Consider the following 6000-nt stretch of genomic DNA (forward strand, 5'->3'; position numbering starts at 1 on the left):
AGCACCGTAGCATGGCACTTTGTCTTGTTGGAAGAAGCCATCTCCATTGGGATACGCCATCAACATGATAGGATGAACTTGATCAGCAACGATACTTAGGTATGTTGTGCTATTCAGACGTTCCACACGAATTAAAGGGCCCAAAACATGCCCCAAACCATAACACTGCCCCTACCAGCTTGAAGGGTTGTACTCATGCATGTGGGGTGCATGCTTTCATGCTGTTTCCACCAAATTCTCACTCTGCCCTCTGCATGATGCAACTGGAAACGTGATTCATCGGACCACATGGCTTTTTTTCCAATGCTCAACTGTCCAATCCTTGTGTTCCTGTATGAATTGGAGACGTTTTATCTTGGTAACTGCAGACAGCAAAGGTATTCGAACAGGCCTTCGGCTTCCATATCCCATACGATGCAGTGTATGGCTAATTTGCCTACAAACATCAGGTGGTCATAATAATCTGGCCACTCAGTGTATATCTACATATAATATAGTACACATTATACATATGTGTATGTTATATATAATTAATGCATAAATATATCTAAATGTATAGTTTTTTAATGTATAGTTTTTTTAAGTATATACTAGAGGCCAGGTGCACAAAATTTGTGCACTTGGGGGGGGGGTGCCTCAGCCCAGATTGTGAGAGTGCGCAGGCCAGGCTGAGGGACCCCACTGGTGCACAATCGGGGACTGGGGAGGAATGCAGGAGGTTGGCCAGCCAGGGAGGGACTGCAGGAGGGCTCCAGGGCATGTCCAGCCAGTCTTGCTCAGTCCTGATTGGCCAGACCCCAGCAGCAAGCTAACCTACTGGTCAGAGCATCTACCCCCTGGTGGTCAGTGTATGTCATAGCAAGCAGTTGAGCGGCCTTAGCATATCATTAGCATATTATGCTTTGATTGGTTGAACGGACGATGGATGACTAGTCACTAGCATATTAGGCTTTTATTATATAGAATTATTTATATAAATACATCAGTAGGTATATGCTACAGACACACACAAAGCATGGCTGTGAAGATTAAGTAAACATTTTTATTTTCTGAAATACATTTATTTATTGTTTTCTAAACCATTTTAAAGTAGGTTGCATGCTGGATTCTGATTAGCTCTGAGCACATAGCATTTTTAAGTACTGGGGACCAGTTTGGATAGTATGAGGAAGGGAATGGGGCTAATTAACAGGAGAGAATCTGTGGATAATTGAGTTAACTTTCAAAGAAAGAAAATGTTCTTACCCATTAGACTTTTTGATGCAGAAAATAAAAACCAATATGTGAGGGAGGAGAGGAGACATGTTGCTAGTAGACCAATTTGGGGACTTCTAGACTTCCACCGGAAGTACCTCACTCCTTACCGCACCCCTTAAACTACTGCTTACAGGGAACACACTACTAATTGCAGAGCGGTAAGGGTTGGGATGCATGATGAAAAGGTTTGTTTTTGGAAAGAAACTTCCTTATTTCACTTAGGTTCTTGTGAAAGATATTTCTGATGAGGGCAAATGAGCCAGACAAAGGCTCCAAACATCTGGAATGTAAAGCCAAATTCAAATGGTACATGGTCATCCCAAACAGACACCAATAAAAGCGACCCTGTAATGTGACTATGATAAGTAAGGCGCTGCATTTTATTTTACTTGTCCTCGCCGCCCCCCTCCCCCCCCGCCACCCCACCCCACGAAAGGAGAAAGAGTTTGAGACCACACTGCTTTAGGAGAAGTGCGAGCTCTGAGGTAGTTCCTTTTTGAAGACTTAGGCAAATTATATGACTTCAGTTAACTACCTTTGTTTTCCCGTTTATCAGATGGAGATAATATCAATTTAGCTGAGAGTCTTTGTGAATTATAAATTACTTATAAAAGTAATTATAAACTACTTTGTAAATACAAAGTGCTATATAAATGTTTAATAATAGTCCTTTGAACCACATGGCACCCCCTAATGGGAACTTATTAAAGAGTTCCTGTTTAGCTTGGATTATTATTTTTTTTTAAATTTCCCCTTAAATGAAGCAAGGTACTATGACTGGGAAAACAGCAACACAGTGATAGAATATTTTCATAAATCAGGAAGCATGAAATCCAGGGATTCTGCTCCATCCTTCCTTTAAATATGTGTTTTTCTAAAACAGAACTGAAATTAACTTCAAAAGGGGTCCTGCAGTCTGAGGAGGATCAAGGTCATTGGGAGCCTCAGCACAGGATCTCCTTGACATTTCTTAGAACCAGAAAAAGGAGGGTGAATGAATGGGATGGAACAGAAGCACCCTACTGACTGGCACAGAGAAAGGGGCCTAAACACTAATATAAACATGCATATAAAATCTCTATTCATGGGGTAGGTAGTAGAATTATAGTAGTTTCCTTTGTAAATTATATGATTTAATCCTCACATCCACCTTTTGAGGGACACATTATGTTTCCCAAATTATAGCTGAGAAAACGGAGGCTCTAAGTACTCAAGTAATTTACTCCAGTTTATGTGGTTGGTACACAGCAGATCTAGGACTAAGATGGGCATTTTCTCTGCACAGAATTCCTTTGGATGAGAATATATATTAAAAATTAAACCATAACCCTAGCCTGTTTGCCTCAGTGGATAAAGCATCAGCCCATGGACTGGAGGGTCTCAGTTCGATTCCCGTCAAGGGCACATACTTTGGTTGCAGGCTTGATCACAGCCCTAGTCAGGGCACTGGTAGGAGGCAACCAACCTATGTGATGTATTTCTCTCATATTGAAGTTTCTCTCTCTCTGTCTCTCCCCTGTACCTCCACTTTCTCTAAAAATCAATGAAAAAAATATCCCTGGGTGAGGTTTAACAAAAAAAGCAAAATACAAGAAAACTAAAGCCCATAAATTAAAAACTAAACCATGGAATGTGCAAACTAAAGACTCTTCCCTTGGGCATTGTCCATAATGAAATATTTACAGTCTTGCCTCTGTGGATGCATAATAAATATTTCTTGTTAAATATGATATTGTCAGTAAGCATTTGCCAACTTAGAAAATCCATTGTGCTAATTATCTAAATATTTACATTTCTTTCAAAGTGATTAAACATTAATTGAGCATTATATTGACTGTATTAACTTTTTTTAAAGTGGTGCATTTTTGAAATTGCAAAATAATATATTTACATAATTCTCAAAAAATTTACATAATTCTCAAAAAATTCTGGCACAGCTAATTAAAGCCATGGCTTATAAGAGCTCACTAGAAGCAAAGATAGATTTGTTAAAAATCTACACTAATAAAAGAGAAAGATGCAATTTGACCAGACCTTCACAATGCCCCACAGCCAATCAGGAGTGAATATGCAAATTAACCCTACAAAGATAGGGTTAATTTGCATACACAGGCGCCAAGTGGCCAGGGGCAGGGTGGCCACTTGCGTACACACCAGTGCCAAGCAGCCTGAGTCTTAGGGATGGGCGTCCTCAGAACCCAGGCCACTCTGAGCCAGTAGGCCTGCGTTTAGGCCCGGAGCACTTGGGGTCCTGGATCAACCCCTGGCCACTCCAGGCCTACGCGCACAGGTGCCAAGCAGCCAGGGGTGAGGCAGGAACATCCTCTGCATTGCCATGGCAACACAGTGGATGTTCCCGTCCCGCTGCCACTTGCGCGCACGCTGGCGCCAAGCGGCCTGCGTCCCAGGGACAGGCGTCCTCAGGAGCCATGCCGCTCTGAGCCTGTAGGCCCACACATAGGCCCGGAGCAGCCGGAGTCCTGGAACGCTCCAGGCCACTCCGAGCCTATGCGCACAGGCGCCAAGCATCCAGGGGCAGGGTGGGAACGTCCCCCGCAGTGAGCAGACAGCAGACTGCGGGGGACTGCTTGCCCCTGGCCGTGGCAGCGAGGGGCAAGCAGTCCCCTGCAGGGCCCCCACAGAGAGCAGACAGCAGGGCCTGCGATGGCATCAAGCAGGCAGGTCCACAGAGAGCAGAGAACCACAGGAAGCAGGTCTAAGCTATCAGTAGGACATCCCCTGAGGGCTCCCAGGTTGGAGAGGGTGCAGGTCAGGCTGAGGGACTCCACCCACCCGTGCACGAATTTTGTGCACCGGGCCCCTAGTCATATGATGCAAGGCAATGATTTTTTTATTAGTAGTATTGATTATTACCATTGGATTGATAAATTAAGGAAATAATATCTTGATTGCAACAATACAATGACCAAAGTCTAACATTGTTTTCTGGAATGCTGAAGATATATCTTAACTGAGAAACCAGAGTATATGATTTCATGGCCCCATATTCACAATCTCTGGGCAAGAGCATAGGAGTAATAGGAGTACCAGAATTAGTGCACCATGTGTGGAAGGCTACCCTGCCCTCTACCTCACAAGAAAAGGTGCCCTTTCCTCAAGAAAATTCATTGCCACGTTCCTGAGAATAGAATAGCTGTGGAAATCTACAATGACCATGACATGAAGGGTACCTCCTAGAACTGTGCAAAGCCCACTGTACATAATCGTAAGCAGTAGCCACTGTGTGAAACTTCAGTCTGAAAACCCTAGAGACTGAATGCCAGATTATGTCTATTTATCTCACTCCTTCAAGCTACCTACTAATTGAAAACATTCAGTTGTTTCTTTATCCAACTCAATGGGCTCCAAACTATTCATTTTAAACATTTTTAATATGTCTATATTTATTTAAAAATAGGAATGTGTCACTTGCTAATATAGTGTGCACTGTATAAAACATAAAATGAAAATTATAATCAGTGGTTCTCAACCTTCTGGCCCTTTAAATACAGTTCCTCATGTTGTGACCCAACCATAAAATTATTTTCGTTGCTACTTCATAACTGTAATGTTGCTACCGTTATGAATCATAATGTAAATATCTTATATGCAGGATGGTCTTAGGCGACCCCTGTGAAAAGGTCGTTCGACTGGCAAAGGGGTCGCGACCCACAGGTTGAGAACCGCTATAAGTGATGAAAACAGAAATACAAAAAGTTGTATTATTTTCTTCCAACACTCTACTTTGAACACTAATGATTTAGACCCCCAGACTTTTAATAGCAGGATGAGGGTAGTCCTTATTCCATGTCAGGAAGAGGAATTTTTCTTTCCATGACCATGACCTGTGTGTGTGTGTGTGTGTGTGTGTGTGTGTGTGTGTGTATCCACACATGCACATGTACTCACCCAAGTGAGATGTATGGGTGGGAAGAGCATTCAGAAGCTATAATAAATGATTTTCTTAGAATACCTTATTTGCTACACTGCAGGTACTTCCCAAATGGAGATTCATATTGGTAAATTATAGAGCTGAATGTTTTCTTATTCATGCTTAATATTTTTTTGGATGGCCTAGTCTCTCAAAATCATGCTATTTCTCTCTAAATGAAGTAAACTACCTATTCCAGGCACTGAGTTAGTTACATCGAGGAGAAAAGAATCCATCGCAGTTAATTTGCCCACCACAGAAACCCACTTTCATTTCTTTCGTGATCTATACATTCTACTTATTCACAAATGTTCTTACTGCAACCATTACACACTAAACATTCCCAGTGTCATAGGCTATAATGTTGCAAACAAAAGGATTATGACCTCTTTCAGCAGGCTTCCTGCTAGACTGGATCAGGAAGGGGAGATGGATTATATGGAGAAAAGGCCTTGTTTGAAAACATTAATCTTTGGTAATTAGTAATTGAGGAAGGAAATGCACCAATACATTAAAGTTAAATGAGCTTCTGCAAAAACAATCAGTTTCAAAAGCTGATTGAGTCTGACAATTTATCCTCTAAAATAACATAATTGAAAATGTAAAAATAAAAATTCTAACAATTATTTAGTCAATCTTAAATGAAACTATCTGAATCAGAAAACTCTGAGGCACTCGATAGACGATAAATGTATATGTTGTGCATGGGTTTTTATTTTTTTAGTGAAAACAGTTAAAAAGTAATACTTCTTCAGGTGCCAGGAGAAGAGACAAGCAAAAGTATATAAAACCAGGTTATTGTTTATGTTAAA

The sequence above is a fragment of the Myotis lucifugus genome, unplaced genomic scaffold, assembly GCF_000147115.1.
Source record: "Myotis lucifugus unplaced genomic scaffold, Myoluc2.0 scaffold_481, whole genome shotgun sequence".
NCBI classification, from domain to species: Eukaryota; Metazoa; Chordata; class Mammalia; order Chiroptera; family Vespertilionidae; genus Myotis; species Myotis lucifugus.